The sequence below is a fragment of the Hemitrygon akajei genome, chromosome 26 (assembly GCF_048418815.1).
Source record: "Hemitrygon akajei chromosome 26, sHemAka1.3, whole genome shotgun sequence".
NCBI lineage: Eukaryota > Metazoa > Chordata > Chondrichthyes > Myliobatiformes > Dasyatidae > Hemitrygon > Hemitrygon akajei.
In genome coordinates this window covers 39,422,125-39,435,655 of record NC_133149.1, presented here as the reverse complement: position 1 = coordinate 39,435,655, position 13,531 = coordinate 39,422,125, and the positions used below count along the sequence as shown (strand labels likewise).

General features: G+C 41.0%; 1 protein-coding gene across 18 annotated transcripts in view; it reads right to left on the bottom strand.

The window, feature by feature from the left end:
- phldb1b (pleckstrin homology-like domain, family B, member 1b) overlaps positions 1-13,531 on the bottom strand; it is a 395,372-nt gene that overhangs the window by 366,297 nt on the left and 15,544 nt on the right. The gene's annotated exons all lie outside the window — the stretch shown is intronic.

The window sequence follows — 13,531 nt, the reverse complement described above, 5'->3', positions numbered from 1 at the left end:
TCTGTTCTTCTCAATGTTGCTGTTGGTATATGCGCGACTGAAATTCTATGTTCTTGGAGCAGTCAGCTGTCACTTCTGAGATATTTCAAATGCATGAAAAGATAACTCATTTAGATGCTTCGTGGTTGGTGCACTGTCAACCTCGCAGGCATCTTCGTATGAAGTTACGAGGATATCTGCTTTGTGCAAATACTTTGAGAATGATTGATGCCTGGAGCACACCACCCAGTGCGGTAGTGGAAGTAGCTATGATAGTGGAGGTCAAGGGGCTTTTAAATAGATGCATGAATGTGCAATAAACTGAAAGATATGGATCATATGCAGGCAGTTGTGATTAGCTTGATTTTGCATCATGCTTGGCACATACATGATAGGCTAAAGGGCCCTGCTGTACTGTTGTAGGTTCTCTGAAAGGGGGAAAGGAGGGAACATGCAGCCAGAAACAGAAGGATTGGTCACTTTAAAGGCTGGCTGAATGCTGTCTACAAATCTATTGGTGACCACCTGTGCTCACCACTGACTTCTATATAAACTTATACGGGAAAACCTGAGTCACAAGAGGTTGCAGTGAAGAGCCAGCTGATCCCTAATGGTGACTGCTGCTCTGCCCACCACAGGCAAAGCTCTCCTCACCACTGAGTACATTTACACAGAGCGCCACCACAAGCAAGCAGCGTCCATCATCAAGGACCCCAGCATGCAATCCATGCTCTCTTCTCACCACAAACATTGAGCAGGAGGTACAGAAGACTTAGGTCCCACATCACTAGGTTCGGAAACAGTTATTACCCTTCAGCCATTAGCCTTCTGAACTGGCATGGATAAATTAACTGACCACAGCTCCGAACTGATCCAGTGACCTATAGACTCACTTTCAAGAACTCTACAATTCATATTTGAAGTTTTTTTTGCAGTTTGTCTTCTTTTACACCTTGGCTATTTGTCAATCTTTGTTTATGTACTTTTTTTCATAGGTTCTATTGTATATTTTTACTTTTCCTGTAAATAAGTGCAAGAAAACAACTCTCAAGGTAGCATATGGTACCATATATGTACTTCAATAATAAATTTACTTTGAACTTTGAAATCTTGTACAATGGTAGACAGAAACTCGATCATAGGTGGTTGCTCAGAACATGTACCACCTGCAGGAATGGATTGTTCAGGATGTGCAGATTATTGGAGAGAGATGCAGAGAGATTTAGGCCAGTTAGGAGAGTGGGCTGAACGATGGCAGATGGAGTTTAATGCTGATAAGTGTGAGGTGCTACATTTTGGTAGGACTAATCAAAATAGGACATACATGGTAAATGGTAGGGCATTGAAGAATGCAGTAGAACAGAATGATCTAGGAATAATGGTGCATAGTTCCCTGAAGGTGGAATCTCATGTGGATAGGGTGGTGAAGAAAGCTTTTGGTATGCTGGCCTTTATAAATCAGAGCATTGAGTATAGGAGTTGGGATGTAATGTTAAAATTGTACAAGGCATTGGTAAGGCCGAATTTGGAGTATTGTGTACAGTTCTGGTCACCGAATTAGAGGAAAGATATCAACAAAGTAGAGAGAGTACAGAGAAGATTTACTAGAATGTTACCTAGGTTTCAGCACCTAAGTTACAGGGAAAGGCTGAACAAGTTAGGTCTTTATTCTTTGGAGCGTAGAAAGTTGAGGGGGGACTTGATAGAGGTATTTAAAATAATGAGGGGGATAGATCGAGTTGACGTGGATAGGCTTTTTCCATTGAGAGTAGGGGAGATTCAAACAAGAGGACACGAGTTGAGAGTTAGGGGGCAAAAGTTTAAGGGTAACAGAAAGGGGAATTTCTTTACTCAGAGAGTGGTAGCTGTGTGGAATGAGCTTCCAGTAGAAGTGGTAGAGGCAGGTTCGGTATTGTCATTTAAAGTAAAATTGGATAGGTATATGGACAGGAAAGGAATGGAGGGTTATGGGCTGAGTGCGGGTCAGTGGGATTAGGTGAGAGTAAGCGTCGGCACGGACTAGAAGGGCCGAGATGGCCTGTTTCCGTGCTGTAATTGTTATATGGTTATATGGTTATTGGCAAAGGTGAGAGCAAATGCAATCTGGGCAGTGTGAGAAATTAGACCCAAAATCAGTTTAATAGTGGGAGTTATAGAGTGTTGGTGGAGAGTTGTTTTCTGACTGGAAATCTGTAACTAGTGGTGTATCACAAGGATCGGTGCTGGGGCCATTACGTTTGCGAGAAGCATTATTAACTTGAATGCGAATACAGGAGGTAATGATAAGGAAGCTCGTAGATAAGAAAATTGGTGGTATTGAAGGCAGCAAGGAATACTATAAGATCATAAGATACAGGAACAGAATTAGGACACTTGGCCAATGGAGTCTGCTCCACCATTCCACCATGGTTGATTTATTATCCCTCTCAACCCCATTCTCCTGCCTTCTCTCTGAAACATCTCCACTTTAAATCAGCCACATATCAGCCTCCACTTTAAATACACCCAATGACTTGGCCTCCACAGTTGTCTGTGGCAATGAGGTACACAGATTCACCATGCTCTGGCTAAAGAAATTCCTCCTCATCTCTGTTCTAAAGGGTCGTCCTTCTATTCTGGGGCTGTGCCCTCTGGTCCTGGACTCCACCACTAGAGGAACCATCCTCTCCATGTCCATGTCAATATTCAACAGGTTTCAATGAGATAACCCCTCATTCTTCTAAATTCCAGCAAGTACAGGCCCAGAGCCATCAAACGCTCCTCATATATTAACCTCGGGATCATTCTTGTAAACCTCCTCTGGACCTTCTGTAAGGTCAGCAAAACTTTTCATAATATGCCAAGAGTGGTCTAACCAATGCACTATAAAGCCTCAGCATTACATTAGGTGACTCATTAACCAGACAAAGATCCAATTATGTATATCCTATTTCTTGTTTGCCAACCAATCTTCTACCTGCACTTTTTACACCACAACTTTGATCTATAACCATCATTTCCACTTTACCCTCAGTGTGTATATTGCTGAGGGTAATTTATTAAGTCTCCAATAAATTAGTTTCCTTTTCACAAAACCAGCTTGGTGTTACTTAAAAAAGAATGCACTTTGGCCAATAATGTTAATTTTGGTTTATTTCCAATTGACAATAAATGTGCAGAAAGCACCACTGTTGATGGTAAAATATCAGATGACAACAAGAAGTCATACAGGAATGGGTAATCAGCTGGTAAAGTGGTGTCGTAATAACAACCTTGCACCAGACCACATTGAAGAGTCAATGGTAGAAAGAGTTCCAAGGAGTCAGCATTTTGAGGTATCTATTCTGGACCCAATCATGAGGAAGGCATGCTAATAATGCAACTGCTTTAAGAGTTTGAGCAGAATTAGTATGTCACCAAATTTCTACAGATGTATGAAGGAGAGCATTCTGACTGGATGCACCACTGAGTAGCATTGAGGCTTCAACGCACAGGATTTAAAAGGCAGCAAAAGGTTATAAACTTAGGCAGCTCCATCATTGAAGAGGTCTTCAAGAGGTGGGGTGTCATGAAGGTGGCTCCAACACTAAGAAACCTCACCATCTAAGAGACACACTCTTTCCATTGCTACCATTAAGGAGGAGGCACAGGAGACTGAAGACACACACTCAACATTTTAGGAACAGTTTCTTCCTCTTTGCTATCAAATTTCAGAATGATCCATGAAAACTATTTTGTTATTCTTTTCTTTCTTAAAATATAGGGGTTTTTTTATTTTGCAATTTCAGAATTAGATTTACTGTCACTATTCTATATGACCTAAATTTATAGCCATCTTATGGCTTTGCACAACACTGCTTCCACAAAATAACAAATTTCACATCATATAAGACAATAGTAATAAACCTGATTTGCTGAGAGTCCAGCATTTTATTCCAGGTTTTCAACATCTGAATTATATTATTTTTTACCATGGTGACATTGCCTGGTAATTTTTCTAAGTACCTCCTTTTACAAATGTAGTGATAGCTTCTATCAAGTTCTCTATAACAGATGTTAAGGAACTTAACCTGTCCTGGGCTTACAGTTTCTGCTTTCAGATTGAGAATAAAGTGTTTAGATTTGTAATATTTCAACATATGGAGCATATCGCTGATCGTGGGCATTCCATGAAATTAAGTCAGGAGTCACATTTTTAAGAAGCAGTCCCAGAGGTTTGTCAGCCTTACAGCTTTAACCCTTTGCTCAGTAACATTGCCTGAAGATTGAAGTTTTCCAAAGTCTTTCTTGGCCTCTTGATTTCCTATCCTTGCTAGGATGCTACTTGTATCCTTTATTATGAAAACTGATCCAAATGACATGGTTAATTAATCTGCCATTCCTTTGTTTTCCACTTTTAATTCCTCATGCTCTTGCTCTACAAGTTCAAAGTAAATTTATTAATAAAGTACATATATGCCATCATATACTGCCCTTCACAGTAAATGCAAGAAATATAATAGAATACATTAAAGACTGCACTCAACAGGGCAGACAAGCAGTGTGCAAAAGATAACAAACTATGCAAATACAAAAAGAAACAAAATAAAAATAAATAATAAGTAAATAAATAAGCAATAAATATCGAGAACATGAGCTAAAGAGTCTTTAAAAGTGAGTCCATAGATTGTAGGAACAGTTCAGTGTTGGGGTGAGTGAAGTTAACCCCTTTGGTTCAAGAGCCTGATGCTTCAGGTGTAATAACTGTTCCTGAACCTGGTGCTGTGGGTCTTGAGGCTCCTGTATCTCCTTCCTGATGGCAGCAGTGAGAAGACAGCATGGCCTGAATTGTGGGGATCCTTGATGATGGATGTTGTTTTCCTGTGTCAGCACTCCATGTAGATGTGCTCAGTGGTGGGAGAGTGAGGGGCTTTACTGGTGATGGACTGGGCTATGTCCACTACTTTTTGTAGGCTTTTGCTTTCAAGGCATTGGTGTTTCTGTGCAGGTGGTGATGCAGTCAGTCAACATGCTCTCCACCATGTATTGATAGAACCACAGAATGTTACAGCACAGAAACAGGCCTTTTGGCCCTTCTTGGCTGTGCCGAACCATTTTTCTGCCTAGTCCCACTGACCTGATGGAAGTTTGTCAAATTTTTAGATGACATGATGAATCTTCACAAGCTTCTAAGAAAGTAGAGGTGTTTTTTCATGCTTTCTTCATAATTGAACAAATCCTCTGAAATGATAACACCAAGGAATTTAAAGCTGCTGGCCCTCTCCCCCTCTGATCCCCCAATGAGGACTGGCTCATGGACCTTCAATTTCATTCCCCTGAAGTCAATAATCAGCTCCTTGGTCTTGCTGACATTGAATAAGAAGTTGTTGCTGTGGCACCAATCTCCCTCCTATATGCTGATTCATCACCGCCTTTGATTCGGCCTACAACACTGGCGTCATCAGCAAATTTAAATATGGCATTGGGGCTGTGCTTAGCCAGAACAGTCAAAAGTTTAAAGTGAGTAGAGCAGGGGGCTAAACACACAGCCTTGCGGTGCACCTGTGCTGATGGAGATCGTGGAGGAGATGTTACCATTCCAAACTGGCTGGGTCTGCAAGTGAGGAAATCGAAGATCCAGTTGCATAAAGAGGCATTGAGGCCTAGGACTTGGAGCTTATGATTAGTTTCAAGGAGGTGATAGTACATAAGCCACAGTCAATGCGGTCCAGATGTTCCAGGGCTAATGCTCCCCTTGTTCATTTTCTTTGCTGAATACTTGCAGAAAATCATATTATGTTCTTATGTTTCTGGGCATGCTTATCTTCTCTTTCAATTTTACCTTCCTTATAAATCATTATCTGTTATCTGTTGTTGTTTTTATTGGGTCCAAACTTTTGATCCGCAACACATCTTTGCACAATGCTATGCTTTCTTTTCCCCTGTAAATTTGATACTACTTTTAACATTTTTAGTTAATGACAGATAATGGATCCTCTCCTGTTCTCTGTAATGCAAAAAATCTCCTTTGATATCACAGCTAACCAATCCCTCAACTTGTGCTCTATGATTCTCAGACTCTGTTAACAGGTTAATTTAGTTTGCTTGCATGGCCTCAATATTGCTCAATTTAAGTTGAAATAATACTCTTTGATCCCTTCTTATCTCTTTCAAACTGAAATTAAAATTCAATTGTGTTGTGATTGCTGCTGTCCAGGGCTTTGTCTTACTGTACAAAACCAGGTACAGTTCTCAGGTTGGCTTCAAAATATGGTGTGCCAAGAAACCATCCCAAACCACTTTACAACTCTTCAAGAGAAAATCTGCAGATACTGGAAATCCAAGCAACAGACACACACACACATACACACACAAAATGCTTGAGGAACTCAGCAAGCCAGGCAGCATCTGTGGAAATGAGTAAACAGTCAACGTTTCAGGCTGAGATCCTCCTGATGAAGGGTCTTGGCCCAAAACATTGACCGTTTATTCTTCTATAGGTGCTACCTGATCTGCTGAGTTCCTCCAGCATTTTGCGTGTGTTACAACACTTCGTCATACTTTGCCAACTTTTCACTAAAGTCCCCCATGACTATTTTTATTTATTTATTTTTAGATACAGTGCAGAACAGGCCAATCTGGCCCAAACAGCTGTACCACCCAGCAACCCACCTATTTAACCTTAGCTTAATCATAGGAGAAAAACCTATGATTAGTAACCTCCAAACCGGTATGTCTTTGGACTGTGGGAGAAAACCAGAGCACCCAGAGGAAACACATGCGGTCACGGGGAGAAAGTACAAACTCCTTAGAGACGGACTAGAATTGACCCCAAGCTGTAATAGCATCACGCAAACTGCTATGCTACCATGACACCCCAATAACCGTAGCTTGCTCCTCTGGAGATCAGATGGGGTGCCTGGAATGTGGTTCTTCCTCTTTCAATATTTGTTGTGTTACCCCAAATGTTACCCAAGGCTTGCGATATGAGGGGTGATTGATAAGTTTGTGGCCTAAGGTAGAAGGAGTCAATTTTAGAGAACCTAGCACATTTATTTTTTCCTACATTTACACACTTAGTCCAGTGGTCATGGAGCATACGGATCCCTTCTTTGTAGAAGTCGGTGTCTTGGACCTCCAGAAAGTGGTCCACAGCATGGGGTGTTTGATAAGTTCGTGGCCTAAGGTAGAAGGAGATGAGTTATTAACGTCAAACTTTCTGCATTTTCACTCAAAGAGTTGAACTGCATGTGCATGTAACGAGAGCTGAAGAACTCATCTCCTTCTACCTTAGGCCACGGACTTATCAATGACCCCTCGTATGTTGGCATGGACCGTTTCATTTTCAAAGGAGTTGTCAATGGAATTAAACATTATGTAATCACCAGTGACATTCACTTTCTCGTTTTAAGATCTAAACAAATAAGAAACCTTGGTATTACAGGGAAAATACCAGCATGGGTAGAAAATTAGCTGATTGGCAGGAAGCAAAGAGTGGGAATAAGCAGGCCTATTCTGGTTGACTGCTGGCGATGAGTGGTGTGTCACATGGATTGGTGCTTTTTATGTTACGTATGTCAATGATTAGCATGACAGAATTGATGGCTTTGTGACCAAGTTTGCATATGATGCAATAATAGGTGGAGGGGCAGATAGTGTTGAGGAAGCAGGGAATGTGCAGAAGGACATAGACAGATGAAGATAATTGACAAAGAGGTGGCAGATGGAATACAGTGTAGGGAAGTATACAGTCATGCATTTGGGTAGAAGGAATAAAGGCATAGACCATTTTCTAAACGGAAAAAAAATTCAGAAATCAGAGATGCAAAGGGACTTGGGAGCCTTAAAGGTTAACTTGCAGGTAGACTCCATGGTAAGGAAGGTAAATACAATGTTAGCATTCACTTCAAGGGGACTAGAATTTAGAGCAAGGATATAATGCTGAGGCTTTATAAGACACTGGTCAGAGAGCACTTGGAATATTGTGAGCAGTTTTCAGCAGAATGAGAGGGGAGCTCATTGAAACCTAGTGAGTATTGAAAGGCCTTGATAGAATGTGGAGAGGATATTTCCGATTGAGGGGGAGTCTTTGACCAGAGGACACAGCCTCAGAATAGAAGGACGTCCCTTAAGAATAGAGATGAGGAGGGTGGTGAATCTGTGGAATTTTTTGCTACAGACAGCTGTGGAGGCAAAATTATTGGGTATCTTTAAAGCAGAGGTTGATAGCTTCTTTATTTGTAAAGGCATCAAAGGTTACAGGGAGAAGGCAGGAGAATGTGATTGAGATGGATGACAAATCAGCCATGATAGAACAGTGGAGCAAACTCAAAGGGCCAAATGGTCCAATTTTGCTCCTATGTCTTATGGTCTCATGGAAGGAAGATCATTAATGAAACAGATGAAGGTGGTCATATCCAGGTCTAAATCTAGTTGAGCTCTCCAAGGAACTCCTGAAGTTACAGCCAGGGTTGATTAACTTCCAATAACTGCAATTGTTTCACCTTCTGGAGGTCTGAGTCTAACCATTGGAATGTTTTCTCCTTGATATCCTTCAACTTCACATTTATCAGGGCTCCTGGTTACCTTGATATCAAGAGCAATTGTTTACACTTTACCTCCAAAGATATGAAAATTGTAAAATATATATATATTTTTAAAAATTATTAACCAAAAATACTTAAAACATATTATTTTAAAAAGTTCTAAAAGAACTAATACTAATTTTAGCTTGCAATCTTTCAATTAAATGACTAGGAAAGCATCTTTTGCATCCAAAACAGTTTGGTCCATTCAGTAAGCCATTGACCTTAACTTGATGGGAGTTCCAAGTTAATGACTTTTACAGACTGTGTATTAATGTGAGAAATACCAAGCCCTCTGATGCAGACTTCTTGGAAATGTGTGGGCTCTGGTTTCTAAACCAGTCTTGATGTGTTTCTTCTCATTTTGAATGCAGGTTTCACTTTTTCATTTTGCTTGTGTCCTTCATATAATCCATGATTGAGCTTACATGCTCTGTTTCTTTGTATTGGCCTGTTAGAGTTGTATTTGTCAGTAAGTGTGAAGGAGGCTTGACCCAAAAACAGAGCAGCAGAGACAATTTCAGCAGTGAAAATTTTTTTACTAATAAATGGCAAAATAACAAACCACAAGGGGCCACAAAATGAGAGAGAACAGATACTCTCAATTCAATTCAGTTACAACAAGGTAACTGAAGGTTAAGAGAACTGATTGAGTTTAGTTGGTTCAATGGGCGAACAAAGATTGTAGATGAGAGCTGGATTAAATAGGCTGCAGGTGATGTGTTGTGAACAAGTGGCAGGTGACTCCTGTTAGCTGGGTGGAGACTGGGAGGTGCCTGATGGTGTTTGCTACTTATTGAGATAGAAAGAAACAAACACACAGTCAACATCCCACTTGGCTTCCAGTTCACAATTTAATGCAGTTGAAGCTCACTGATACAGATTAACATTTTTATACAGCACAACTTCAGCATATCCTAAAGTGCTTTATACCCAATGATTTTGTTATGACATCAGGTTAAGATGTAAAGAGTACAAAGGAGGTTTACAAGAATGTTGCCAGGACTTGAGGGCCTGAGTTCCAGGGGAGTTTGGGTAGGCGAGGACTCCATTCTTTGGAGGATAGGAGAGTGAGTGTGACCTTATAGCGGCATGAAAGGTCATAAGGGGAATAGATATGGTGAATGCATGCAGAGTTTTCCCCAGGCAAATGGAACCAAAATCTATACTTGAATACAGTTAGGGTGAAAGAGAAAGATTTAAAAGGGACCTGACAATGGCTTCACTCGGGGGAGGGGGTGTATATAGAACAAGCTGACAGACAAAGTAGTTAAGGCAGGTACAATAGCAATATTTAAAATACATTTAGGTGAATATGGGACAAATGCAAGTAAATGGAACTAGCTGAGGTGGCTAAGTTGGTTAGCAGAGATGAGTTGGACTGAAAAGCCTGTGTCCATGATGTATTACTCTGTGAGGTGTTGTAGGGAGCATAGCAACCTATATAGATTTAGAAGGATCCCATTATTTGCAAATTTGCACAGTGTCGCAGTCTCACTGCTTCAACCACTTGAGTTCTTTCCTGGCCTCTGGTACATCAGTGTGAACGTCATACGTGCTCTCTGTGAGTTTACTTGAGTTGTAAACATGTGTTTGCTCCCACATCCTAAAGATATACTGGTTGGTAGGTTAACTGGTCAGTGAAAGGTCACCTTTGAGTGGCAAAAGAGTTAAAGTTACACACAAAGTGCTGGAGAAACTCAGCAGGTCAGGCAGCATCTATCGAAGGGCCAACACCCTTCTTCAGTCCAAAACTAATCAATAAGCCCCAAGACTTTGGCTTCAATATCTCCTTGCGCACTCCTCGATTTCCTCTCTTGCAAACCCCAGTCAGTTTGGATTGACAACATCTCCTCCATATAGAGGGGAGATTAAAAATCTTTCCAAGTGGTGCCACAATGACACCTCTCACTAAATGTCAGTGAGACCATGGAGCTGATTATTGACTTCAGGAGAAGGAAACCAGAGGTCCATGAGCCAGTCCTCATTGAGGATCAGAAGTGGAGAGGGTCAGCAACTTGAAATTCCTCAGCATTAACATTCAGAGGGTATTTCTTGGTCCAGCTTGTAAGTACCATTCTGAAGAAAGCACAACAGCGCCTTTACTTCCTTGGAGGTATATGAAGATTCAGCATGACGTCTAAAGCTTTGATAAACTTCCATAGATGTGTGGTGGAGAGTATATTGACTGGTTGTATCATGGCCGAGTATAGAAACACCAATACCCTTGGATGGAAAATCCTACAAAAACTAGTGGATACGGCCCAGTTCATCATGGGTAAAGCCTCCCAACCATTGAGCATGTCAACTTGAAGCCTTGTTGCAGGAAAGCAGCATCCATCATCAGGGACCCTCACCATCCAGGTCAAGCAACACACACAAAATGCTGGTGGAACACAGCAGGCCAGGCAGCATCTATAGGGAGAAGCTCTCTTCTCGCTACTGCCATCAGGAAAGTTATGCAGGAGCCTCAGGACTCTCACCACCAGGTTCAGTAACAGTTGTTACCCCTCAACCATCAGGCTCATGAACCAGAGAGAATAACTTCACTCACCCTATCACCGAACTGTTCCCACAACCTATGGACTCACTTTGAAGGACTCATCTCATGTTCTCGATATTTATTGCTTATTTATTTACTACTGTTATTTCTTTTGCACTTGCATAGTTTGTTGCACATTGGCTGTTTGTCTATCCTGTTGGGTGCCATCTTTCATTCATTTTATTTTGTTTCTTGGATTTACTGAGTATGCTCGCAAGAAAATAAATCTCAGGGTTGTATATGCTGACGTGTATGTACTTTGATAATAAATTTACTTGGAACTTTGAAATAAAGGTAGTCTCTGTCTAATCTCACACAAAATAAACCATATATCCAGTAATAAATACAATTATAAATAGAGCAAGGAGCCCAATGCAACAGAATGGTGGCAAGAATTTGCTGTACTGTGTCACCTTAGTTCTGCATGCTACTCCTACTCTGATCTGTCTTTGGCACACATAATTTCTGACATCTCCAGACATAACTTCCCTTCCTGCAACTACGGCGGGTATAGCTCCTGACCTGCTAGGTACTTACAGCATTTTCTATTTTAATTACAGACCAGGATGCAGGCGAGAACTCACCTCCTCTTTTCGAAGTAGAAACAAGGGATATTTCAGAAGGAGCAAACAAGGCCTTGTTTTAATGATGCCATCTTCAGCTGTAAGGCACTTCCTCAGTACTAATCATAAGAGCCAAGATGGAAGTGATCAAGTCACTGGAATGGCTATTAAACCATAGGAATGAAACCCCAGAGCACAGACCCAAACCAAACACTCAACTGAGACTTCTGAACATCCTGCCACCACCCTGTACACATTTATGACAGTGCCAGTAACATTATACTTTTGTATATTTAACCATATGGCGTAAATGTACTTTAAGTCAACTTGTACATCAACAGATTTTTTTATCTGTTAATATGTGACATATGTGCTGTATGTGACATATATACTGTGTTTTGCACCTTGCACCCAGAGGAGCATTATTTCATTTAATTGTATACATGATGTACAGTTGAATGACAATAAACTGGAACTTGAACTTGAACTATGATACATTTACTAAAACTATATATTTTCCCATAAACACAAGTGTACAGTCAAACCTGGGCTCGATTAGCGGCTATAATCCCTGGAAATGGCTCATTGGCATGCAGAGTCTGATGTTATTCTGGAAAAACCTGTTGTCTTTATTAGTTGTTCTTTGCCACTCCTCAGATCAACCGGTCAGGAGTTACACCCACTGTAGTTGCATGAGGAAAGTTAGGTCTTCAGATGTCAGAAATTATGTGTGTCAAAGACAGGTCAGAGTGGGTTGGATCAAAGCAGAGCCTTGCATTTGTGTGGAAAAGAATTGTTCCTAATTCTACAGCTGGAACAAAATACTATCTGCTTAGCTGAGTTATATATCGTGTGTTCTTTAGCCTGACCTTTATATTAATTTACTCTGGCATTTGCAGTGAGCATCAACATAGATTGGCACAGGAAAATAAGACTTGTGGCTCACCTGGATATCAGAGCAGGGACAGAGATTGGTGAAGATACGGGAAGGAGAGAGATTTCCCCACTAGGAGTGGAATTGTCCGTGGAATATTCCCACACAGAAGAGCTTGCAATTTTATTACCTGACATCCCTGGTCTTATTTTGTGGATTGTCAAAAAATGAACAGTCTCCTTCAATGAACTGTGTACTCAACAGGATATTGAGGATTTTTTTTCTCATGACTTTATTGTGTCCCAGTAATAAACTGCACATAACTTGGTGGTATAATCACAAGTGTTCTGAACTTCCTGTAGTTACAGTGTCTGACTAATTTTAGCCCTTTAATTGAAGAGATAATCGCCACAAACATCCTGTAGGATTGACAACGAAGACAACAGGTTTCTCCTGAGTAATATCAGAGGGTGTGAATAAACTCAATCCTCAGCCACAGGATATGTCACATCCTGACTGCAGGAGCTCAGATCAGAAAAAGAGAGAGAGAGAGAGAGAGAGAGAGAGAGAGAGAGAGAGAGAAAGAAAGAGAGAGAGAGAGAATCTACTATGCATGTGTTTATGAAGGAGATGGGGAAAAGAAATTGAGGAAAGAGATACCACAAATCTACACAGAGAGGAAAAGAAAAAGCAGAGAGATTAAAAGAAGGGGTAAGTACGAGTCTGGGAGACAGAAGTGGTGTCATAACAGTTGATGAAGAAAGAGGATTCAAGGAAGACCGCTGCTCACATCGTGAATGGGTGGTTGGGGCTGAGGGATATCTTTCAAAGTTCAGTTCTAAAGGTTAGCATATCTGTGCTCCACATCCCATCCTCTCTCCCGATACATGGTTCAAGATTTTACTACAACTAGCACTTGTCCCCGGCGGCCCCTACATAAGGTACTGGGTCAAATGAATCAGTTCTAGATTTGCCTATGCCCAAATAGAACAGAAGCCAATGACTGGGCTGGGCCTGGTTTTGAAGTTGC